At 41.8% G+C, this 25,671-nt stretch overlaps 1 protein-coding gene and 1 long non-coding RNA gene across 3 annotated transcripts in view; one reads left to right on the forward strand and one right to left on the reverse strand.

Annotated features, from left to right (window-relative positions):
* HUNK (hormonally up-regulated Neu-associated kinase) overlaps window positions 1-25,671 on the reverse strand; it is an 88,872-nt gene that overhangs the window by 57,802 nt on the left and 5,399 nt on the right. The window lies entirely within an intron of this gene.
* On the forward strand, window positions 1,351-25,671 carry LOC122458898. Its single transcript, XR_006279214.1, has 3 exons — window positions 1,351-1,510; window positions 8,221-8,226; window positions 25,660-25,671. It is a non-coding gene; the product is annotated as an uncharacterized LOC122458898 (long non-coding RNA).

Raw genomic sequence — 25,671 nt, forward strand, 5'->3', positions numbered from 1 at the left:
TGTATGAGAGTTGCAAGCAACTCTTGTGTGCACTAACTTGCCTTGTCTATTCCTATTAAGAGCAGAAATAATCAATGCAAGACAAGTATCTGAGTTTTACTGGACTAGTCATTAATCCAGACAGTAATGATAGTGAAAATGACCTTCATTCTGCCTCCAGCTTAGCAGGCAACTATGTCCATCCCTCCTCCTGGATGATGATCTAGCCACAGTAATTCATACTTTCAACTGCCTGCTATTATAACTCATGGTAGTTGGGGAATGACGATTAAGGCAACTAGTAAACTGTACCTTATACAGGTTTCAGAGTAGCAGCTGTGTTAGTCTGTATCCACAAAAAGAAAAGGAGTACTTGTGGAACCTTAGACACTAACAAATTTATTTGAGCATAAGCTTTCATGAGCTACAGCTCACTTCATCGGATGCATGCAGCGGAAAATACATGTTCTCTGTGTATATAAAATCTCCCTACTGTATTTTCCACTGCATGCATCCAATGAAGTGAGGTGTAGCTCACGAAAGCTTATGCTCAAATAAATTTGTTAGTCTCTAAGGTGCCACAAGTACTCCTTTTCTTTGTACCTTATACAGATCACATAAGATCACTTTCCTACCTGGAAACACTGCCAAGAACATATCCTCCAGTGGCTCCAGGTTTGTTTCCAGTTTCAATACAAAGCCCTAGTGCATATATTCTCAACAGGCTGGGACCCTCCACAGAAGTCACCTCTCTGTTCACAAACTACCAAGACAGCTGCATTCCTCTGAGTTGATGCAGCTAACAAGCTAACTTTGCCCAAAGTGAAGCTCTCAAGAGCTGAAAACAACATAGTCAAAGGGGTTCATTTGTGAAGCCAACTGCTGGAAGAGGCATGGATAAGCCAAAATCTAACCATTGTTAGAGTATATTTCAAGATATGCAAAGGCATTTCTGCACTAACCAAAGACAGGGAATTACAACAAGAAGATGGCACAAACTAGAAAAATATACCATACCTGAGAGACAAATATTCAAGTCCACTAGGGACAATTATGCACATTTTAATTACTGTGTTTGGCTGTCAGATACTATGATGATGGATCACCTAGAAATACCCAAGATATCTTAAAACTTTCTTTCTCTGGATCAGCGTATGGCTTATAATTTCAGCCAGTGGTTCCGTTGGTTCCCACAGGCAACTGCTATATGTTCTGCTTGAGGGGAAAAGACTTCTCTGTATTGTTTTACTTAAGTATGTGTGTGATCCAGGGACCTCTTGCCAACTGGCAGAGGGCATGGGGGTCGTAGGGATCCCCTAGTATCTACACAGTAGTTCACCAAAGAATGTCACATAAGGTCTTCAATGAAAGCCTGTGTCACACTGCTCCTCATAATCATTGTGAAATGTATGTACAGATAATATGTAAGGAATTATGTCTATATACTGAAAATGATGTTCTTAAGGTCTGTGACTTGGGGCTGGTCACCAAAAGGTGAGAAACAGGTTTCTTTCAGGCAAGATGTGTTTATGTATCTGTCTACATGTAAATTGAGTATTGTATGCTTCACAATGAACACCAATTTACTGTCTGAGCAAATGCTAATCAGGTGATCGCAAAGTCACCAGGGGAGAGTCTATACAGGCAAACACAAGCAACAGGGTGTAACCCTGTTTGCAAGTAATGACAATGGATTTTTGGACTATAACTGTAGGGACAAAGACATATTCTGGATCTTTCCCTTGAGGAGGCAAGAGGACAGTGTGCTTGTTTCATGAACAGAAGATCACAGCCAAGCCCACCTGTAATACACTGGAAGGATTTTGTGTGAGCTTTTGCTCTCTATGACAGGACAATGTCTTGTTAGTTAAGTTTAGGCTCTAGAAAACATGTTATGATTTAAATGTATAAATAACTCTTTGTTTCTAATATTTCTGCTTGTAGAGGGTGGTCACCCACTCCTGCCCTGAAAGGCTTGAAATCAGCCCTGGGAGAGGGCTGTGGCTGGGAGCAAGCAGTTCCCAGGCTGATTGGGGGAAGCAGGCTCAGCTGTGGCCATGCCCCAATCAGGGCTCAGCTGGCCCTTATAAGAGGGCAGTGGGCCAGGAGCAAAGAATCTCCTTTAGCTGTGGAGGGAGATGGGCCTAGCTGCTGGGGAGTGTACCAGAATACCTGAGGTGGAGTAGGGCTGGGGGAAGGCCAAGGGAGCTGGGGAGCTATGGCCTGGAAACCCTGCAGGCCTAGTGTAAGCCTGGATAGGTACTGGGGTTGCAGGGGGCAGCCCAAAGGTAGGCAGAGGCAGCAGGTCCAAACTCCCCTTGCCTGTGATGATTGGCTTATAGGCTGCAGTTTGTCCCAGTGTGTGGGGACTCAATGGTGACTGGCAATAGCCAAAGACTGAAGTGAGGTGGGGATAGTGGGTGGGGGTTCCCTGGGGAGGGGAGACCCAGAGACTGGGGGAGGGGAGTACTGCCAGGGGGAAGCACCCTGGGACAAAGGGGCACCAGGGCCTGGGAGGGACATGGGGGCCAGTGGCAAGTGGGTCACCAGCCTGCAGGAGTGCTCCACAGGCTGGAAGAGCTAATTCCCTGAGAGACCAGCAGGAGGTACCACAAGGGTGAGTTGCCACACTGTGACACTGCTTATCATTTGAATCTGTTATTTATTAAATAAATGTATCCTTGCTTTCTCTATAACGAAATCTAAGTGCTGTGTGTTAAGTGGAGCCAGACTCTACTGTATAACTGGTAAGCTGTGGAGTACTGTACCTTTGGGAACAGAGGACCTATGCATATCGTGAGTGTTCTGGGGATCAGAGGCTGGTCACTCCAGGGAGATGCTCAGAGGACTCAGGGCTTGGAGTGTGCCTATTCTTGACCTGAAAAGAAAGAGCAGGACCTACAGAGGCCTGAAAGCCAGTGCTTGTGTTGACTGGCTGCTGAGGAACTGATCCATAGCAGGTTTCAGAGTAGCAGCCGTGTTAGTCTGTATTCGCAAAAAAAAGTACTTGTGGCACCTTAGACTAGCAAATTTATTAGAGCATAAGCTTTCGTGAGCTACAGCTCACTTCATGCATCCGATGAAGTGAGCTGTAGCTCACGAAAGCTTATGCTCTAATAAATTTGTTAGTCTCTAAGGTGCCACAAGTACTTTTTTTTTTTTTTTGAGCCATAGCAGGCACAGACAAAGCTTCCTCACATGAAAGTCAGGTGGTAGTGATGTGCCTCACACAACCCTGGGTCTCCTCAAGAAGTATCACAAACACTTTAGCAAATGCTTTCTCACTTGCTTGTGAAGACTGTATCTTGCCTGGAGCTCCAGAAAATATAACAGCCACATTAGGAATGGGTGGTGATTGTAATTATTGTGGGTAGGATGCTTTATTGTTACAAAGATTTTTTTGTTTTTTCTCTGCATACTAGGGCATATGTGGTGGGAACCATAGTGGCCTTCAGACCATATAATAATGGATAGAAATAAGCATTTTATTTATATCTTGAAGGGAAAAAAATAGACCTAGAAATTTGTTACATTCTGCCTTATTCAGAAAGCTCTAAGCCCACTTCTTAAAGCCAATGTTCTCTAGGTTGGTTCTCATTCTATGCTATGATAAACAAATGCTTTGAATTGTTAGATTAGAAACATGGAAATTGCTTTTAATTAGATTAAATCACATCACTAGGTATAACTAGCTTAACATTAATGAAATAAGCAGATAAGATTAAATTCATGAACTTTTTTTGATAGAGAGGAGGGGGAATGCTATGATCTGGGAGTCTTACAACAGAAATAGACCCCAAAAAGGACCTGACCACTGTTCTCACAGCCAAAATTCCCATTTAATTCAAGTTCATAAGAAACTGAAGAATTAAGCACTAAAAGTTTGACTTAATCAGAAATAACTACTGATCTTTAATTATCTGGATAAATTATTCACATAAGAGGCTGACTTTAAAAAAAAGTTGAATACCTACAGTATAAAGATAAGGTAAAGTAATACACACAAGACAGCTGCACAGGTGAAACATATGGCATAGGACTGTAGCAACACTCCCATAAATGGAAGCTACATTCCAGACACATTAAAGGAAAAATCACTTCATTGTAAGGTAAGATAACAGGGAAATCAGATCTTAACAACTTAAAAGTCTGCGGTGATTCACCAAGAAATCAGCAAGTTCTCTACCTAATGAGATAAGAGCAATAACACAGACTAGTGTAAACTATTCAAACAGCAAACTACAAGAGTTAGTCAGCTAAGGACAAACAAATTCATTGATACAAACCAGCACATAATCTTTCTGTATCATATCGCACGAAACAACATCTGAAGAAGAAAAAAAGATGCTGGTATTTTTCATAATTGAAAGATACAAAGTATTAACCATATGGAACATAAATCTGTTTGAGGCGTATTGTGAATCATCTCTCACTCATATCAAGTCATCCCTAATTCATTGAATATAAAGGCACATTGCTGAGCACATCTGTAACTCCCACATTCACTATATTTGCTATGGGGAAGCAGGGAAAGCCATGTGAATGTGGGACTCCCAGACAGCAACTTGGCCATAGTCTTTCACTTTTATCTAGGAATTTGGACCCTGATCCTGCACCATTAAAATCAATAGGAGCTTTGCCACTGACTCCAGCAGGTGCTGGATCAGACCCTTGGTATGACTGCACACCACCTATTCAGACAGAATTGTAGGGTTGTTTTAAGTCCATCCCTTCATTCTGGACCACCTTTCCCCACATTTAAGTCCTATCAGCTCCATCCTATCCACACTAGTTGCCCCCCTTGCATTTGGCCTATAATGTAAGTCTAACAGCCATGGCTGATGTAAAGCAGACAAGGGAGGCACTGGCAGCTTTGTTTGAGTAACACCCCCACACAAGTGAGAGAGAGAAAGTACCATTTCTTTGCAGCACTGTTTTCTCTCTTGGCTGGGGAGAGTGCATCCTCTTTCCTAGCACCAAGTTTCTGCAAAGGGCACCAGAGAAATACCTACATATGTGGTGCTTCCATTATTCTCTTGGTTTGGTTTGCCCCTGCATAAGGCATCCCTGCTAGCTCGCTGTAAGGAACATTAGGCCAAGCAAGCCCCACCCATTTCTTTTCTTCCCTCCTCTCCCCTCTGCACTGCAGAAGTCCAGTCCATTCTAAACAGTGACACCCCTGCAAACCCTCTGCAGCCTGCTGCCCCACCCCAGCTACAGGCTGCTAGAATGCCTTCCTGCACGGGGGGGCCAGCTTCTGTGCTCAGGGCATACACCTATGTCAGCAGGGAGGTCAAAGAGAAGACTCACAGCAGTGAGACACTCTGTAGAGGAAGTGGGAAAAGGAGATGTGGGGAAGAGATTCAAGAGAAGGAGATTGCAAATGGCACAGACTGCGGGGAAGAAGGTGGCAGGATTTATGCTCCGCGTGAAGAAGGAAAGAAGGCCCACAGGGTAAAATGCACACAATCTGAGTGAACAGATTTATGAACAGAACTTTGTGCTGCAAAGAGGGGTTGCAAGGACAGAATCCTTCTCTCCATCAGTAGCGGTTCTGCAGCCCTTTTGCAGCCTATTACAACTCCTGGGCTGAAACAGGGGACCCCCCCCAATACCTACACAACCCCTACCTGGAAGGGTATGGCTAGTGCAGGAGTTCTCAAACTGGGGGGTCATGACCCCTCAGAGGGTCACAAGGTTTTTACATGGGGGGTGGTGGGCTGTCAGCCTCCACTCCCAAGCCCTGCTTTGCCTCCAGCATTTATAATAGTGTTAAATTTAAAGTGATTTTAATTTATAAGGGGGGGTGCACTCCTTTGTGGTTTGTGTGAAAGGGGTCACCAATACAAAAGTAAACACTGGGCTAGTGGATGTAACTGTGACCCCAGCGGCCTCACCCCCTCCACGCTGGCACCCACCACCTGGAAGGATACTTTTAAGATGCATGTTTTAACATTTCCTAAAGATCCCCTAAAATGGGGCGAGAGCGGGACTGCTCAAACAGCCCCATGGAGGATACATATCTAACATCTGGAATCCAGTGCAGGCTAGTGCTGTTGGTCTGGGGAAGAGGCCCAAAATAAAATTAGACTTAATTTTATGTAGTCATGATCTTGCATCAGCAACACCTGATTACATAGCGCCTCTCACTCTCACCTGTTTCCATGAATAGGGCAGGCCTGGCCAAAGGGCAACAAAGTCTAACCAACATTCACCGAAGTAACACATCTCAATCACTGCCACCAGAAGAGAGAGAGTGTCACGGGATCTCCTGGTCAACCTCCACCTGGCCCTAGCAAAAATGGCCATCTATAAAACCAGAGTGAGGAGGTTGGCTGATAGTCTCCTGTGACTGTGGGGCCTATTTCCGATCCTCGGTCCTTTCACGTATCCGGGCAGAGTTCCTCTGGGCAGCGTCCTCTGACTCCCTTGATGCCTTTGAGGAGCAGTGGGCGCTGTCCGGGTTTCTCTGCTCGGTGTCCCCGTCCAGTTCCCTTTGTTTGACCCTTTGACCGCACTCCTGTCCCTATTTCATTGTCCCCTGCAATTTTTTGGGTATCTAGGTCCTGTGGATCCCCCTTTTAGGCTGGAGGGGATCCTTTAGCAGTGGATGGGCTTTGCCCGCCCACTTCCCGGATCCCAATAAGACCAGAAGAGAGAGGAAAAGAAATGGGAGAGCACTGAACAGATACTGCAAGCAGTTATCAGCAGAAATGAAGCCAGCAACTGAGGGAGCAGGAAAAAAAATGACCATATGGACTGTTCAGAAACCTCTGTGTTTAAATAAGCCTGCACACACTTAAAAAGAAATAATAGAATAAAATACACACTTACCCTGGCATCAAGTATTTTCCTATAGAAGTTCTAGCTCCTTTGTCTCTCATTTCTGTTTAGCCCATTCCTTTTTTTTATTGCCCCTTTTTACTCTATTCTTTTTTCCTATGTTGCTCTCCTTCCTGTGTTTCCTTCCTTTCCACAATGAAAGACCCCATTGGTGCAAGGGGTCAGCAAGGGTCCCCTCCCATGAGGTAGGTTGTTCTTGTTTTGATATTTTATATAGAGAACATACATGTTCCTCTTGCCCCCCACATCCTCATATTGTACCATGTAAAAGAAAATTGAAGGACCAACCTCTGCCCTTGGTTAAACTAGGGAAAATATGGAATTATCCTATTCACTACAATGGGGTTACTCCATATTTACCACAGTATAGATAAGTAGAATATGGCCCTACATATTCACTATACACCATTTCTCCCTCCCCCGCATGTTGCAAATCTCACCCACCTATAAAGAAAAAGGCATTTGCCACAGATATTAGCTAAATATCAAAACAAATTTAAGGTTTCAAAATCTACTCCAGGGAAGGTCTTTATTTTATTTATTTGCTCTCGCAAACCTTAGATTGGGAGCTCTCTGAAACACTGTCTTTATGTTGTTGGCACAGTGCCTAGCACAATGGAGCCCTGATCAGAGTCCTTAAGGTGTATCACAGCAGAAATCATAATAAAGCAAGAGATGAATCAGTAGAGTGAATCAGTAGAAACAGTAGTTCTTGACATCCCACACTTCACTTCTGGTTAAATCTTTGCCATGTAAATAAACAAATGGTTTGGGTTACTGTGTGTTTTGAGATACACAGATGAGTAACAGGCCATATTTGGGTTTCAGTTTCTCAGAATTATATTGTTAGAATCGCTTGCTTTCCTGAAGTTTGTTCTGTGCTGTGACACATCATATGAGTAAATTCTGCTTATTGGGATTGTGGCAATAAAATATTGTGGTGAGTGTGTATTGAGGACTGTGTGTAGTGGGAAAGAAAGGGGCCAAATTAATCCCTAGCTTAACTGGTCCTATTGAAGTCAATGGAGTTATATCAGGGACAAACTTGGCCCAAAAGTTCCTTGTCAGAAATGCTCCTCTTTGGTCATATCTAAATGCCATACAACAGTTGTTGTAAAGATTGCACAGAGTATGCCTGAAATGGAAGTGCTCTTGCAGCTTCCTTTGTCTTCGTGCATGTGTCTGGGGAGGAGAAGAGAGGCTTTTCTTTCCATCCTACCTTCTCTTTCCTCCCAACCCAATCTCCCACAGTGCGGAATGCTTCTGGGGGAATGCCGTATTCTACAGACAGGTCTTGCATTTAGATCTGAAAGCAGTCAGGCTTCCTCTGATCTCACCTAATCAGGTGTTCCACATCCAGTGCCCAGCTGCTCAAAATGCTTTGCCCCTATATCAGAGCAGTTTGTCTTGGCCCAGTCTAGAGTGCAACAAAAGTCTCATCCTGGGCCAGTCTCACTGTTTCCTGATTGAAATCCCAGCACAGAATCTACCAGGTTGTGAGGGAAGCATGCTGCCTGCATCAGGTACTGTCCTCTGACACCAACCCAAAGCCCAGCAGTTGAGCTATTACATAGTGTTGGAGACGAGGAACTTCCATGTGCTCAACGGATGTATGCCAGGAAGCCATTCCCTCTCCCCCACTTTCTGGGTACGCCAGCCACTGTCGTATCTGGCTATTGTTTGCTCCCTTCCTTTTGAATCAAACAGTGAATTGGGGGGGAAAATGGGAACCAAAAAGTTGTGCTTCTGTTTTTGAAGACAAATATTTTCTGGGACAGTACAAACACACAGAGCTAATTAGGTATTTTCCTAACTGTTCTATGCTAACATGAAAGCAATATAGCTCTGTTAGACAAGGGGCTCAGTCTTATTTAGAGACAGATTTTTCTTTAAGCCAGTTTTATGTAAACACCCCATGAGGCTAGCAACTTGCTGCTAAAAATTTGTATTCTTTATGCCTAAACCTCAGTCCTATTTCAATAAGTAATTCAAGTCATGGCATCTTTGAAATGTCCCGCTGGTGGGAAACCAAATGTTGAATCCCATCACAAAGTAGGATGCTAACAAACAAAGTTGTGGGTTTTTTTGTTTGTCTTTTTTAAAAAAAGACAAGCTCACTGCAGAGTTGATCTTCAAATACATACAAAATTGCTAGAAGGCATTAGTATTTTTAGCAGCTAAAGCTTTCTGAGAATTCCTCTACATAACTTTTCCATGACAAGCCTCAAAGACTTGCTTCAGTTAAGACATACTATCATTCTACCTGAATAAGTGGAACCTCTTATAAAATGTTCCAGAGGCTGGTCAGTAACACTCTGCACTAGCATATGGAAAAACCAGGTTTGGTTGTCAGACAGGAAGGTGTAATGCACATCAATGGAAGCAAATTCTACTGGCTGCAGAACACTAAATCCCTGGAGGGACTGGCCCTGAGGCTGGGGTCAGGGTGTAGTGGATAGGGTCTGAGGTGAGATGATTAAGAATCTTCCACTACCAAAAGAAAAACAGTGGCACACTTAAGCCCTGATCCTGTAAAAACTTAAGCATATGTGTAACTTTACACTTGAGTAAAAGCACGCACATGCATTTGCAGGCTAGGGCCCTAACAAACTAAAGATAATTTTGAATGACTCTTCCCTTTATCTCACACACTATCTTATACGTTCAAATAAGAGTCAAATCCTGCAGTCCCTTACTGAGGCAGGACTCCCACAGAATAAAGAGGAGGTATGCCTTAGTAAGGGCCAAATAAGCATTATAGGATTTGGCTCTAAGTAACAAATATAACATCAGAGAAGAAACTTCATGGACTGCAGTTATGGGCTGATGTAGATGTAGCATGGCACCCCTGGATGGTTTATGAGAAGCAGAGATTGAACTAGGACCTCTAGATCTGAAAGTATGAACCTTTACTGACTGAGATAAAATATGCAGATCTATAGTGGCTGGCCTTCTTAGAGGTTTGAGTCAGTTTAGAGAGAAACAGAGGCCCACCGTATAAGCGTGGACTATATTACAAACATTTATGTAAATTCATCTCCATTTGTATTTTTTAAGATACACATAAAGATGAGTTTCAGAGTAGCAGCCATGTTAGTCTGTATTCGCAAAAAGAAAAGGAGTACTTGTGGCACCTTAGAGACTAACAAATTTATTTGCGCATAAGCTTTCATGAGCTACAGCTCACTTCATCGGATGCATTTGGTGGAAAATACAGAGGGGAGATTGATTATACACACACAGAGAACATGAAACAATGGGTTTATAATACACACTGTAAGGAGAGTGATCCCTTAAGATAAGCCATCACCAGCAGCAGGGTGGGGAAGGAGGAAAACCTTTCATGGTGACAAGCAAGGTAGACTATTTCCAGCAGTTAACAAGAATATCTGAGGAACAGTGGGGGGGGAGGGGAGAAATAACATGGGGAAATAGTTTTACTTTGTGTAATGACTCATCCATTCCCAGTCTCTATTCAAGCCTAAATTAATTGTATCTAGTTTGCAAATTAATTCCAATTCAGCAGTCTCTCTAAAACCTCTCCAACGCATCATCAAGGATCTACAACCTATCCTGAAGGATGACCCATCACTCTCACAGATCTTGGGAGACAGGACAGTCCTCACTTACAGACAGCCCCCCAATCTGAAGAAAATACTCACCAGCAACCACACAACAGAACCACTAACCCAGGAACCTATCCTTGCAACAAAGCCCGTTGCCAACTCTGTCCACATATCTATTCAGGGGACACCATCATAGGGCCTAATCACATCAGCCACACTATCAGAGGCTCCTTCACCTGCGCATCTACCAATGTGATATGCCATCATGTGCCAGCAATGCCCCCTGCCATGTACATTGGTCAAACTGGACAGTCTCTACGTAAAAGAATAAATGGACACAAATCAGACATCAAGAATTATAACATACAAAAACCAGTTGGAGAACACTTCAATCTCTCTGGTCACTCAATTACAGACCTGAGAGTGGCTATTCTTCAACAAAAAAACTTCAAAAACAGACTCCAACGAGAGACTGCTGAATTGGAATTAATTAAACTTTACCATTTGTTCTAGTAAACTGTGCAGGCTCTGGTGTCTCTGTGGTGTCTTTAGTTACTTGTTGCTAAATGTTGTCTTTCAGATGACAGGTTCCAAGGCCTTAAAAGATAGGTGTGCAGATTCAAGGTTTTTTTTTTTTTCCCAAGCAAATCCATTACTGAAATTGACTAACATTGCCACTGTTTGAACAAAAAAGAAAATCCTTTCATGTAAGCTGCCAAATGTGAAGAGTGTACATCCAGCTGTGACTGCTCTGTTATCAAGAGATGGAATTCAGAGTTTTGCTGTATCCTAGTAAGCCGCCTTGCCTCAGGGCCCCAATTCAGTAAGGTACTTAAACACATGCCTAACTTTAAGCATGTGAGTAGGCCCACTGAAATCATTAAGAATACTCGTGTGCTTGAAGTCAGGCATGTGCTTAAATACCTTGTGGTTTATAGCATCTAATTCATAGAGCATTATTAACTATTTGTGTCTGTAAATTTTAAAGTGGCATATTTTGTGAATCCCTTTATTACAATTTTCTAAGGGATTTTTCGATAATCCTGTGTAACATCATATTTCCCCTAGCAACAAATCTCCTTAATAAATGTTAGCGTTTTATGGTTTTATGCATCCTTCAAGTTATGATTTCTGCAGACAATCCTTAAAACTATCAACAGAAAGTTAACCAACTCTTTATTCACCCTATTTACAGGTTAGCTGTTTATTTCAAGGAAAACAGAGATAAGCCAGGCCAACAGCAATCTGCAAAAGCAGACTTGTCCACAAGTATAACCACTGTCTGTTTCGCCTCCAATCTGATGGACTGACAAATATATCCATGAATATGTGGATCCAATGCAGGAGCAATGAATTGCAATATTTTGGTGTCACATAGCTAGTGTATGGCCCAGTAGACTAGAAGCAGTATTTTGCACTGCTACATTGTAAACCTGGGTATGAGAGGGATGATGTGACTCCCCATAGACAAGTAGGATTTCAAGAGTCATGGAAGAGTTCTAGTCAGTCTTAGACAGAAAGAAGGTGGTTCCATTGACTTCCCATTCATTGGTTGACCAAGAGAGACTGAGGTGGCCCTAATGGTGTCCTCAGTGACATCAGCAAATTTTCACCTCTTAGGTATCTAAGGCTATATACAAGAAGACTAGGATTAGGCAGAGATGGATGGAGGTTAAGGAAGATGACCAGGGACAAAAATAAATGAGCATAATGATGGTACAGACTGGACAGGAAATCCTTACAAGCCTGTCAAAACCAGCCTTAAGGTCTGGATTAGGCAAAGCAAGGAGAAAACACACATTTGAATGTCTGAAACAACATGATTTGCCTGGCAATTTAAAGTGTTCATCAAATATCACTCTCCAAATATTGAATATTTTTCAAAGAAAGATTTCTCCCCATACATAAGGTAAAGCTCACATTGCTATAATACTCTGTCACTCAGCAAGAAAACTAGTTGAGCACAAAGTATAATCAAGTCAGAGGAAAGGAATTTTCAGGGGCTGTTACACAAATGAACGAGGAGCGATATGTGATCACCGTGGCAGATGGAAAACTTCTTAAGGCAAGTGTGGTCCCTATTCTGTGTTGACCAAACTGATTGCTACACATGACTGGTCATGGAGGAAGCCAGCGTGACAACTGTTACAAAACAGAGGTCCTCTTGAGCTAAACCTGGCCCTTTTTAAGTTGTAAGAACAACATAAAACAGCTATGTCTAAAATACAGCAAAGCGTCATTTATGCCTCAGTCGCAAATGAACCATATCCTACACAGCTGTTTCTGATAAAGTAAAACTTGCCTTTTTAATGCTGACAATTTTGTCTGTCACAGTGAGATGGATGAGGCTCTCAGGTTACATGTAGGGAAACAAAAACGGAGAACTGATACCAGATAATAATGTTACGTTAACAGCAACCCTCACAAGCGAGCCCCTGCTTATGAATCTTCTAATATCCACATTCATGGACTTATAATACATTACACATTAAACTGTCCCAGTTTCACATTTCAGTGATGAAATGCATAACGAGGTATGCAGAAAAGTCAGGGTCCCTCATATAATAAATTGTTTTAATACTGATGTAGCTTTATAGTTTTTTCTAGAGGAAAACTTACTTACCAGAGCAATAAATGCTTTACTTTTGATGCACCGAAGGTTTAAGTCTCAACACTATTACTTGTGTGGCGTTATAACATTTGTGAACTTTGTCACTCAAGTTAAGAACCAAGAGAAGAAGTGTTTCAAGGCAGCAAAATGATTACATATTCTGTGTCTCATAGCTCCCTGGATATCACACATAGAACACCGAATATGGAAAGTTTATATTGGGGGGGGGGGGGAGGGGGAAAACAGGCAGATAGTCATGAAACTTAATGTATTACTCTCTTCTATTCTCTTCATTTGGAAACCTTTTGCAAAGCAATAATACTTCTGATCCTATACTAAAAGAAAGAACAGCATTACGTGATCGAAAACTAAAAATCATTTCTAAGGACAGGGTAAGGTAGTGAAGCATTCATTTAAAAAAAGGAATCTTTAGTAAGTGCAACTTCAGCTTTCTGTTTATTTTTTAACAGGTAGTCCTCTTCACAGGCCCTGTTAACCTCTCATAGGATCTTTACTGCATTAACCTCCCCTCTAGAGAAGGAAGGGCTAGACTCAGTTCCTTTCATTAAGGGCTGGTCCACACAGTTTTTGTATTGTTTTAGCTATATCAGTTTAGAACAAGTCTGATTAAATTACTACAAACCCCTAGTGTGGACACACATTTTTACTGGTATAAAGGTGCTCATATTGAGATCAGTGATTCCAGGAAATATACCAAAATAAGCATTTTCATTCACTTTATTGGCACTTCCTTAACCAGCCCTCTAGAAGAGTCATAGGCTGTAACCCACTGCCCACCAGCAGACAATGTTGTTTCAGAAGGCATTAGAGAAAATGTTTGAGACACGCTACAGTAGTTAGGAAATGGTTCCAACTCTAACCTTTATGACCATACAACCCTTAACCTGTTCCTGAGGTTGCTACTGATAGGAGGGATAAGAAAGCCAATGTATTTATTTACACTGTCTATTTGAAATGTTTACCCTCAAAACATTAGATTTCAGCATCTTGATCTTGTTTGTGATTTCAAATATCAAAAAGTGTTCAATGGAGGTGGACAGAGGTTGTCCAATGAAGTTTTAAATAACCCTAGTAATGAATCTTCCACCACTTCCCATGGGAAACAATTGGACAAATAAATTGCGCTGTTAAGAAGTATTTTCTGAAGGCCAATGCAAGTTTTCCTTTGCTCTGTTGCATCCCTTATTCCTACTGAAACACCTCAGACTACCCTGCATGATTCTTCTTCCACCTTGGCACTGACATGCTTCAGATAATTGTAGATATTCCCTTAAAAAACTTGGAGAACATTGTAATCAACATAACTAACAGTTCATTTTTTATATTGCTGTTTATACAACATGTAACTACTCAGTTTTAGATAGACTATTACAATCAATTCACTTGTTACGGGATGGTTTGTCACAACAGTTAAGTGGCTGCTTGACTTAGGAATTTACATCATCCCCCTAAATAAGATAAATGCTATACACTATTACCTTCCATTTTCCTGAGTTTGGGATAACCACACAACTCGCAAATGGCAAAGGGAAGGGGGAATATAAGTGAGTTGCTTTATGTCTTCTGAAATGTATGAAGATAAATAGTAGCATCCCATTATTCACCAGTGCAAAAGCAATCCTGGTATAACTTCAAGAGCATACATCAGGGATGAATAAGGCCCATTCTGAGACAAAGAGAGCAGGACATATTTTAATTAACAAGACATTTATATTTAACATATGCCACCAAAACCAGGCACAAAGCTTTACGCTTCATTAAAAATGTTAAAAATACAAAGCTTTCAAGAGCAAATACGAGGACCCAGATGTGAGAATCACACAAAAACTTACACCTGGTGTCAATTTAATCTCAACACTGGATATTACCCCTATTTGCCACAATAACTAAAATTATGATGGTATATACGAAAAGCAAGCACTACTGACATGCACTGTTAGCGATGCCTTTAAAACTGCTGAATGTAAACTTGAAAGCAGATTATCTCAAGAGGATAAGCAACTGCCACATGTGCATCAATTCAGATCATTTCAGAACATGTGAGAGCTACAGCTGAAAAATATTAAAACAAGCTTCCTGGAAGACAGATTGGAATAGTGAGCAGCTTCTCTGACTATTAAAGACCATTTTACTTACTCCAAACATGAAACATAGAACAATAGGGGGTTAGAAGGAAGAGTTCAGCTTTGTAATAGGCTCCTGTTGCAACTAGTTATTTTCCAGATGAATCCATTGCAAGCAGTTGATTACATAAGAAATAATGAACAGGTGATTGAACATCAGCAGCCTGGTGTTTATCCTGCCTTATGTTAAAATCCTTAAATGCTCCATAACATGGGTTACGCCATGCTGTGCTGACAAAGTGCCAAATCCTGCAGTCCTCATTCAAGCAAAACTCCTACTGAAGTTACTGCAACCTTGACTTAAAATCCTTCCAATTATATTCTAAATAAAATTTGATAAAGTATTTAACATTTACATAAGCATTCATTCAATAATTTAAATAAAAATTACATACAAGAAAACTACATTAAAAGAACATTATTACAACTGCAAAGTCAAGCACTCAAAAGCTAAGCAGAATTAAAATTGTTGGTGAACCTTAATTTGGCCCCCTTGTACATCTGTGTTGTGATACGATCGATCACCTAGAATTTGTTCCACAGGACCTCTGCTTCATTCCATGCGCAGAATGGCCAGTCCTCACTTAAAGAGCAGCTCTTCAATATTTTGTTTTAGCCTCAAAGTTTAATGTATACATGGCCCAACACCACAAGTCTTGCTCTGACAACAGAATTATTAATTTCCTCATGGGTTTTTCTGTGGTGCTCATCACTGCAGTATGAGTGCTTCACAAACATTTATGTCAGGTATGTGCTTTTTGCCATCCCCTTCCAAATTCCAAGTTCCTGCTCCAAAGAATGGGGCCACGAGAGGCTTTCAAAGAAAAGGTCACCATAATTTACTAACATGGGTCTGGCAAGCTGCTGGGAATACCCAGAGCTGTGAGACACTGTGCTACCCCTCTCAGCCTCAGTAAATGGGAGCTTTGTGGCACCTAAGCTATGTGACAACTGCCTGACACACCAGCTTGTCTGCCTTGCCAACAAACTCTTCAGGGCTCTCCCAGCCCAAACCTTGCCTAGCATATAACCATTAGTGAACTCCAGCCCCCGAGCTCCTCAGAGATGTCTCTCAGCAATGCACAGCCCTTACCATGGTGCAATAACAAAAGAGATTAAGTTTGCTGCTCCTTTAAAGAGACATAAACAATGACTTGTTGCCTTGACTGGAATTAACAATCACTTCCATACAAACAAAGCACTGGTTGGTCTAGATTAAAAAGTAAAAAGGTTATTTAATTAAAAAAGAGATTGGTTTTAAGGGAATTCAAATATATGGGATAAAGATAGAAAGAGTTAGAAAAAAAACAGCAAAATACACTTTCTAGTGGCTAAGACCTAACTTAACAAGCTACATTCTTTGTTCAAGCTGGTTTCCTCAGCAATCTTCCTTTTCCAGCAATGGCTTACTAGCTTTTGATCAGGAGCCCCACAGGGATTCCCAAGGCACTAGTTTTCCATGTCTTCTCAGGTGAAGGATAACTTAGGGGAGGGTCACTCCCCCTCTTTTTTTAATAGTCCCATAAACCTTTGAAATCCATTCTTCTGAAACGTATCCCCAGATAAAGTTCCTTTCCCTGGATGGGTGTGATGCCATGCTGTCTGGTGTATACTCCATGCTGTGTTCTCCCCCACTGGTGAGCTGGGGTACACTAAGCCAGTCAGGCCAACTGATACTTACTGCCAGAGACCAGGGAGGCAGTTGCCTCCTGATAAATGGATGCTCTTAGGGTCACAATGGGGAAAATAACATTTTTTCCTAGCCCTGTTCTCAGAAACATCTGAATCATTTTGGCTGAAATTTCCCCTCAAAATATCATCCTCAGGCAGACATCCAGAATGGAAAAATTTCACCCGAATGGTTAAAATAGCAATCCCCAAACTTTTGAGGGTCATTCTCCCCCTTACCCTTGTCCACGCCCCTCCCCTGCCCCCCCCCAGAGCCAGGAGCAGGATCATGGTGGGGGGGGGGGGAAAGAGATGCTTGCCTTGGCCTCACTCCCCTGGACATTCCTCCATGCCCCGCCGGGGGGGGCGCCCCATACTTTGGGAACCTCTGGATTAAAGTCTGGCAAAGTTCTACACAACTGAAAACAGCATCTCATAATGGAAAGCATTAGGGAAACGTAATATTAGGTAGCATTACCAGCTCTACCTACAATAAAGAATTAACCTGTCATGAACTGTTCCACCTTAGCAGCCCCACACCTTATTTTAGGTGGTACTTCTGTCTTTGTTATACTCCACTTAGATTCTGATCCTGCAAACACACAATTGCTTAGTTTTACTCATGTGATAAGTTAATGGGACCACAAGGTACATAAAGTTGAGCACATGAATTCTTACACAATCAAGGATTTAATTAAATGGTAAAGTCCTCAGGATAAAGAAATTTTCTTTAATTACTATGTAAAACATCATGTACACCTATGGGGCTATATACACTGAACACTGTATATTTCCATTTATGAGATGGGGGAATTAAGTTTTGTTGCTTTAACTTAAGCTTTTACAAACAAAAAGGAAAGATTTCTCACAAGTGGTAGTTTTTAATGGAAAAAAGAGTTCCTGGAAGAAGGTCACTGTACCAATTTTACACTAAGTATTTTTCAAAACGAGCTCTTCTACATCTATAACATTTTAAAAATGTGAGAACCCAATGACAAATAAAGCCACTAATTGAATGTTCATGGTGAGAAACAGAATGCATCTAGAAAACTAACATTATACATGCAGCACTGTGGGGGAAAAAGGCAAAAGAACAGGCCAAATTTCTAACTAAGGATCTGTGCCGTAATGCCATGAGTCACTGAAAGCAATGAGTGTTGCCAGCTCTCACAATTTTCAGGCACACAATATCTGGGGGTTTTCTTAAAGCCCTACCTCCAGGAGTCATGTGATTATATGTGTTCCTCAGTTTCATTTTTAAAAAGTAAGTTTCTAGCCTGAATGGTTGAGGAGAAAAGTTTGAAAATGTGGCCTGAGTGCATCCTAAATGCTCAGAAACCAGAAGGCAAAGAAAAAACCCAAACCATATTTTAAAAAGCTCATGGTTTTTAAGCCAATCTCATGACTTGGGGGGCGGGGAGTGACTCTTTACTTTGGAAAACTTGGGGTTGGCAATGACGCATTTGGGTGCACAGCACCTTGCTTGAAGCACTCAACATCTGTAAGAACCAAGCGCTAAATTTCTAAAAAATGGCAACAATGACTGGGGAGATGGTACGACTCAGCACAGCTTCTGCTGGCAAGACTCTTAAAGAGTCTTGGACATCAACGAAAGCTCCCCTCCTTTGGACGGAATTCCAAGACGCTGCGAGTAGTCAAAGCGTGACTCCACAATCACCCCTGCCTCTTTGAATTTCTCCTGCAGTGCAAATTATCAAATTTGATGGATCTGACCCAGCATGTTTAAAACTGAACCAAAAGTATTGATCTCTGAAGGACACTTGTAGTACAGAACAAACAGGTTAATCTAAATGTATAATATTTGTAGTATTTGACACAGTCACAATCTTTCGCTGGTGTAAACTGGTACAGCTCATTGATGTCAATGGTGTTGTGCCAACTCACAGTAGCAGAGAATCTGACACACTGTATTTTCAGGTTTTGACACGTATGGTTTTCAACACAGAGGCAATGGTTTTGAGTATAATCTTAAATTCTCCAAGACAGAAATACTACTGTATCAGAACATGAGTGTGCACACTTTCCTTAGAAAGCTAGAGACCACAGGCCAGATTTCTCATTGCTTCCTGTTCTTGTGCGAAAGACAGCAACATGCATCTCCCATATTCTGACATCAGTCCCCAGTGCAATTTTACACCAGCCTGCAACAGCTGGGGTCCAGAGTGTTTTGGCCAGGCCCATTCCCTCCACTGGCACACTCCCTAGATCATTTAAAAAGAAAATTGGTTCTTTTTTTTTTTTTTAGCATAACTTGCTGTTCTTTGGAATCTCATTACAAAGATGATTTTTTTTAAACTGATATTTTAAGCAAGAGCTGGGGGTTGTCAATTTAAAGATTTTAAAGGCCAGAATGAACCATTAGATCATTTAGTCTGACCTTCTGTATAACACAGAGCACAGAATTTCACACATTTATCCCTGTATTGAGCCCAATAACTTGTGTTGGATTAAAGCATTTCTTCCAGAAAGGCATTCAGTGGAGACTTGAAGATTTAAAGACTTCAAGAGATGGAGGATGCACCACATCCCTTAGCAGTTTGTTACAATCGTTAATCACCCTCACTGTTAAAATTTCTAATTTGAATTTTTCTGGCTTGAACTTCCAGCCATTGGTTCTTGTTATCTGTTTCCTCTGGTGATGATCTGACATTTAATACAGGTCTATGCTACAATGTTTTGTCAGCATAGTCATGTTGGTCAGGGGTGTGAAAAAACCCATGTCAGCATGGTTCTTGTAATGGGAAATTATGCCTCACCAACCTGTTAGAATTCTTTGAGGAGGTCAACAAATATGTGGACAAGGATGATCCAGTTGAGTTAGTGTACTTGGATTTTCAGAAAGCTTTTGATAAGGTCCCTCACCAAAGACCTTTAAGGAAAGTAACCTCATGGAATAAGAGGGAAGGTCCTCTTGGATCAGTAACTGGTTAAAAGATAGGAATAAATGGTCAGTTTTCAGAGCAGAGAGGTGTAAACAGTAGGGCTCCCCAAAGATCTACACCAGGACCTGTACTGCACAACATATTCATAAATAAAAAAGGGGGTGAACAGTGAACTGGCAAAATCTGCAGATGATACAAAATTACTCAAGATAATTAAGTCTAAAGCTGACTGACAAGAGTTACAAAGAGATCTTGCAAAACTGGGTACGAAAATGCAGATAAAATTCAATGTTGGTAAGTACGAAGTAATGCACATTGGAAAACATAATCCCAAATATAGATACAAAATGTTGGTCTAAATTAGCTGTTACCACTCAAGAAAGAGATCTTGGGGTCATCATGGATTGTTCTCTAAAACCATCTGCTCAATATGCAGCGGCAATCAAAAAAGCTAACAGAACATTAGGAATCATTAGGAAAGGGATAGATCAGGGATCGGCAATGTTTGGCACGCAGCCCACCAGAGTAAACCCCCTGGCAGGCTGGGACAGTTTGTTTACCTGCCGCATCCGCAGGTTCGGCCGATCGCAGCTCCTACTGGCTGCAGTTCACCATTGCAGGCCAATGGGGGCTGCGGGAAGTAATGTTATAGTAATATTATAGGTTGTAATTTCATGTATATAGTTATGAGGCTGAAAATGTGTCCTCATGGCTTAAAACAAACCCAGGCAAAAACTCTCCAAGAGCAGAGAGGCAGTTCACACCTCATCAGGGCATGTATGGGACAAACCCAGCCCAGCCTTACAGGAACAAAGGACACTGGCCTAGGCAGCAACAAAGGATCTGTTGGACTCTCGAGAGATTCACCCCCCTTTTCCTTGGTCAGTCAGGGACTACAATGAGATAATGTTCACCTGACCCTGAAGCGGGGAGGCAAAGCCAAGAGGGAAGAAAGAACATGATAAAAGGGAGAGATGTTTGCCATGCTCTTCCTCTCTTCCACCTCCATCTACAGACATCACCACCAAGCAACTGAAGCGCTGATCAAAGGGGAGAGCCTGGCTGAAGGGCAACCAGCCAGCCTGTAGTGAGAAGCATCTAGGTTTGTAAGAGCACTGAAAGTGTTAAGACCAGCTTAGAATGCGTTTTGCTTTTATTTCATTTCACCTAATCCGACTTGTTGTGCTTTGACTTATAATCACTTAAAATCTATCTTTTTGTAGTTAATAGGTGTGTGTGTTTGTTCTACCAGAAGCAGTGCGTTTGGTTTGAAGCATGTCAGACTCCCCTTGGGATAACAAGTCTGGTACATATCAATTTTTTTGTTAAACTGATGAACTCGTATAAACTTACAGCGTCCAGTGGGCATAACTGGACACTGCAAGACGGAGGTTCCTAGGGTGGTGTCTGAGACAGGAGATATTGGCTAGTGTCATTCGGTTGCATGATCCAAGGAGCAGCTTACACGCCAGAGGCTGTACGTGAAAAGCCCAGGAGTAGGTGTTCTCACAGAAGAGCAGGGTAAGGCTGGCTCCCAAAGTCAAGAATTAGAGTGACCTAGCAGGTCACCAGTCCAGATAACACCAGGGGAACGTCACAGTGAGCAGGGTGTATGTGCGGCTTGTTACTCCAAGTGAAGTTCACACTTTAAGCACTGATATTTGTGATTTTAAGTGAATCTTAAGTGCAATGGCTAAGAACAGTCAGAAAGAGGTCAAAGTTTTGTTATTTTCAGTTTGTTTATTTTGGGTGACGGAAATAAGCACAAGAAAGCAAAAAAACGACTACCAGTGAGGCAGCTACAAAGCTAGAGCTGGCCAGACTGGAAGCTGCAGAGAAGGAAAAGGACAGCAAGTTTCAAATGTGGCAGGCAGAAATGAGGCTCAAAGAAGCAGCTGTGGCCAGAGAAACTATGGAAGCAGAGGCAGCCAGGGAGGCAGCCAGAGAGGAGGCTGCATACAGAAGGGCCATGGAAGAAAGAGAGAGAGCGCAAAAACACCAACTGGACATGCTAGATGGAGATGGAGATGCAGAACCAGAACCCCCCAACGACTCCCATCACTCCAAAAATCAGAACACTTATGTCCTGCATACAGTGAGGAGGACGATATTGCTGAATATCTGACTACCTTTGAAAGGCAGTGCGTAATATCAGGGATTTCATGTGATAAGAGAGTTGCTACCCTGCTCGCTGCAGTACTGTGATGTTCTCCTGGTGTTATCTGGACTGGTGATCTGCTACGTCACTCCAATCCTTGACTCTGGGAGCCAGCCTTACCCTGCTCTGCTGTGAGAACCCCCACTCATGAACTGTTCATGCACAGACTAAATATAAGGGAGTAATTCTTCACACAATGCAGTCAACCTGTGGAAATAATTGCCAGGGGATATTGTGAAGGCCAAAACTATAAGTGGGTTCAAAAAATATAAGTTCCTGGAGGATTGGTCCATCAATGGCTATCAGCCATGATGGTCAGGGATGCAACTCCATGCTCTGGATGTCCCTAAACCTCTGACTACCAGAAGCATGGAGTGGACAACAGCAGATGGATCACTCAATAATTGCCCTGTCCTGTTCATTCCCTCTGACACATCTGACATTGGTCACTGTCGGAAGACAGGATACTGGGTTCGATGTACGACTGATCAGACCCAGTATGGCCATTCTTATGTCTGTCTCACCCAGAAAAAGACTGGCTGCAATCTATAGCCTCTTCAAGTGTTTGCATATGCAGGGTGGTATTGGGTTAGGTAGGTGATACGAGAGAGATAGAGACTTACCCTCTTATATACTGAATATCCCAACATTCTTAGGTTTCAGAGTAGCAGCTGGGTTAGTAGCCACACACACTTAAATGTAAATGAATATTAATATAGCAGCCTATGTCTTTTCAGTCACAGTAAATTCTTGGCACGATTGCCTTGGCTGGTCTAGAACAGACAGTGTAACTGCCTCTCTGAGTGAGCCTCATTTAGACTCTATGGAAGCCAAATAGCACTTCTATGACTCAACACCTGCTGAGAAGATCTAGAGCAGTACTATTCCCTATACGCCTATTTCAATCATTCATAAGCACTTCAAAAGGTAAAGCAGGCTATGAAGTTCAAAAGAGAATGTGCCTGCTACAGTAGTATGTAATTTTGTAATCTGTATGCAGAGCAATCTGTCATTGACAGATTCTACAGGACATGCTATGCAGGTGCTTTTTACAAATACTTCATTCAAGGAATACCTGCTGAAGGTTAATAGGAGTTTCCAGCTCTCTACAGAGTGCTTGTTCTTCCCACATATCCCACCCCTGCATTTCCAGGAATCTAAAATACACAAGTTAGCACTTGTTTGTTACAAAAATGTATTCTAAAAACAGAACTTTCTTTGAAAAGGCCACCTCTAATATTAGTCATTTTACCTCTATGGCAGAACCAAAAAACTATATTTTTAGTAGCTACTTCCCACTGGGTAGTTAGCATTGTCATGCAAAACACAGTTCAAGTTCCTTTATATAACCTTCAGCACTAAAACATTCTCTAGCCCTAATACATTGTCATTCATATATTTAATTAGAGTACATAATAGATCATCCAGCCTCCTCAATCTACTGAAAGTACAAACAGTCTCGCTCAATTATATTCAAAGGGACATGGCCTTTTCTGTCTGCATTAATGCCGTAAGGAATAATATCTTGTGAAATCTATTTCTGGCAAATTTTCATTGCTCAGTGGCTGGCCATTCTGAGTCTAAAGACACTGAGTTTGAGACTACCTCAGAAAATACCATGAGTGAGCCTCCTATCATTCACTGAATTACAATAGAGCTAACTCAACAAGGATTTCATCATCACAATTTAAGAATAAATCTAAATTAGCATGCTACCAAGAGAGAGATGGCTTCCTTAGAAGTAGCAAGAAAGATTGTCAGAACTGAGGAATCTTACAAATCAATCCTTTCCCCAAAAACGTTCAGATTGTAGGCTGTGATATTTTCATCTAAACAGGTTTCAGAGTAGCAGCCGTGTTAGTCTGTATTCGCAAAAAGAAAAGGAGGCGTTGTGGCACCTTAGAGACCAACAAATTTATTTGAGCATAAGCTTTCGTGAGCTACGAAAGCTTATGCTCAAATAAATTAGTTAGTCTCTAAGGTGCCACAAGTCCTCCTTTTCTTTTTTCATCTAAACAGCAATGGAAAAAAATAGTCTGTTCAGTATTCTCCTGTGCTCTGCCTAAATGCATTTACTTGCATCAAGCATAACCAGTCCTTTTTCAAGACCAGAAAGTAATCACATGCCTGTTATTATGGAAACCTTAAACCACAAAAAGAACAGTAAAAAGTTTGACCTAAAACCCTCAAAAAGTAAAGACATTCACAGCTAAAGCTGTAAAATCTAACCTTAATTCACCCTGTTGTGCCTAGGTATTTCCAAGAAGTACAGGACCAAATCCAGGTTATTTTACTCACAAGTGTAGTCCCATTAGTTTCAGCAAGACTACTCTAGGGAGTAGGGTAACCAGGATTTGGCCCGAAGTAATAAAATATCACAGGCAGTCTGAAGGTCCCTGAAACACCTACCTATGATGGGGTGAGGTAACATCAGAGTTTTGGCATTCACTTTGTATTGCCTTGATCTTGTGCTATAACACAATTGCATCTGAACCTAGTTGGGGCCTCATTAATTCAAAAATGTAATGCCTAAGTACATACATTAACTCCTCCAGAGCTATTAGGGTCTCCTGCATTGTGCCTCCCTGGGTACCTTAATTTACTTGGAATTTTGAATGACTGTAATAGGCTTATTAGGTGCCAATGCAGCCACCAAATATTAGCACTAAGGCTTCACATTTTTATGGCATTTTTAATGAAATTAAGTCAGTGCCCTTGCTCAACAACTGCTTTAAAAAACAAAATCAACTGTCAATTTATTTTCCTTTTTCTAAAATATATTAAGGGCACGAATCAGCATCATGGAATCATAGGCCTGAAAAATGTCAGTTTAGAAAAATACAGCAACTACCACGATTCTGCAAACTGCTCCACATGAGAAGACCTTTATTCCAGCAGGAGCCTCTCTGAAGTCAGAGGGACTCCACCTACAGGCACACGTGTCTGCCCACGCAGATCATCTTACAGGTTTGAGCCCTAAATTATTTCTTTTTTAAATCTACATGGGCTAAAAGGTTTTACACAACGGTCTTCTGGCCTAGTGAGAGGGCTGTGCACTGCCAGGCAGAATATCTGGATTTTAGTCCAGACTCCAGACCCAGCTCAACATTCCCTCTTAACTGTACAATGAGACAAGTAAGATGTCACACCTAGTGAACATTTCTTGCTAAGCAATCAGAAATGCAATTTGGAGGGGCAAGGGGAAATCAATAAAGTAACTGTCATATAGAGGCCGGTCCTACGTGCCTTAAAATAGAGCTCCTATTAACTTCAATATGGCTTTGGCTATATGATCTGTGTAAGGAGTGCAGTATTGAACCCTTAGTCATTTAGAGCAAGATTCTGGTACCCTTATGTTGAGTAGTACACTACTCTTCAATTTTCCCCACTGCAGTCATTGAGAATTTTCAAGGAACTAGTCACTCAATATAAGGCTGGTAGATTCCAGCCCTAAAAATTAATCTGCCTCTTAATATATTACCAGGCACGTGGGGAAGGACATTGACATAGCAACAAACCACTTAAGTAAAACTTCCCTTTTTACTGACCCATTTCCTGTGCACTGGTGTCATTCCCTTCCCAGTTTTATTTCTCCTCCCCAAGTGACACTCCTCCAATTTCATTCATGGAGGTGCTTGCTCTAATCTCCTCCCCAAAGCCCCACACACCAAGCAAAGGAGTCCAGGAAAGCATATGTTTGTCTTCCCCACCTCATGCTGCAGGTTGGGCTCTGTGTAAGCTGGCTGGAGGCTACATCAGAAGTTCAGTAGAGGAGTATGAACAGGAGAGCTGCATGTTC

This window comes from Dermochelys coriacea, chromosome 1 (genome assembly GCF_009764565.3).
Source record: "Dermochelys coriacea isolate rDerCor1 chromosome 1, rDerCor1.pri.v4, whole genome shotgun sequence".
In the NCBI taxonomy this organism is placed as follows: Eukaryota; Metazoa; Chordata; order Testudines; family Dermochelyidae; genus Dermochelys; species Dermochelys coriacea.